Source organism: Galeopterus variegatus, unplaced genomic scaffold, assembly GCF_000696425.1.
Source record: "Galeopterus variegatus unplaced genomic scaffold, G_variegatus-3.0.2 Scaffold1170, whole genome shotgun sequence".
Lineage (NCBI taxonomy): Eukaryota > Metazoa > Chordata > Mammalia > Dermoptera > Cynocephalidae > Galeopterus > Galeopterus variegatus.
This window is the reverse complement of record NW_007727281.1, coordinates 1,067-1,861: the sequence shown is the minus strand read 5'-3', so window position 1 is coordinate 1,861 and position 795 is coordinate 1,067. Positions and strand designations below refer to the sequence as shown.

At 51.9% G+C, this 795-nt stretch overlaps 1 protein-coding gene across 1 annotated transcript in view; it reads right to left on the bottom strand.

The window, feature by feature from the left end:
* Positions 1-795, bottom strand: part of LOC103592560 (HLA class I histocompatibility antigen, alpha chain E-like) — a gene marked incomplete at its 5' end in the record, with an annotated part of 4,234 nt that overhangs the window by 2,661 nt on the left and 778 nt on the right. The gene's annotated exons all lie outside the window — the stretch shown is intronic.

Sequence of the window (795 nt, the reverse complement as noted above, 5' to 3'; positions counted from 1 at the left end):
CACAAACTCCGTGTCCTGGGTCTGGTCCTCCCCATCTCTCTGCCAGGTCAGTGTGATTTCCACAGGGTAGAAGCCCAGGGCCCAGCACCTCAGGATGGCCTCATGGTCTGAGATTGGGTGGTGGGTTATATGTGTCTTTGGGGGATCTGAGGAGAAGGATCAGAAAATCAAGAAACTTTTACATCCCTCATAGGACACTGAAGTAGCGCTCAAGTGACCATCCTGAGAAATGATAGGATAATTGGGGTGGGGGAGGGAGCACAAAACCTGGTCCGGACTCATGTATTTGAGATAATCTCCTATTCCTTGGAAATAGGGACTTCTAGAATAGGTGTGAGAGGTTCCAGGCCTCTGGGGAGACAAAAGGGATTTCTGATCCTTAACTGGGTGAAGGCTAAGAGACTTGGAAAAGCTAGAGTTACACCTCTCAAGATGTTGGGTGTGGGACAGATAACAAGGCCTGAGAAAGTGCCCTATAGTTTTCAATGCCACTTCCAGAGTCAACCAGAACCACATATCAGTTACTTCAAGGACAGTCTTCTCCTCCATACTGGAAGTCACTGAATCCCTTAATTGTCCTGAGAGAAGGGCGGGCCCTCAGTCACTCTCTGGTACAGGAACTGGAAATCCAGGCGGACTCCTACCTCTCCCAATCCATGGGAGGTGCGGTATCCTGGCCTCCCATTTTCCTGTACTCCTTGCGGGACACCAGCTTAGGGGTACAGCTCCAGGCGGAGGGGAAATAAGAGAGCTGCCCCGCGGCCCCTCGCACCTGCGCGCTGCAGCGTCTCCTTC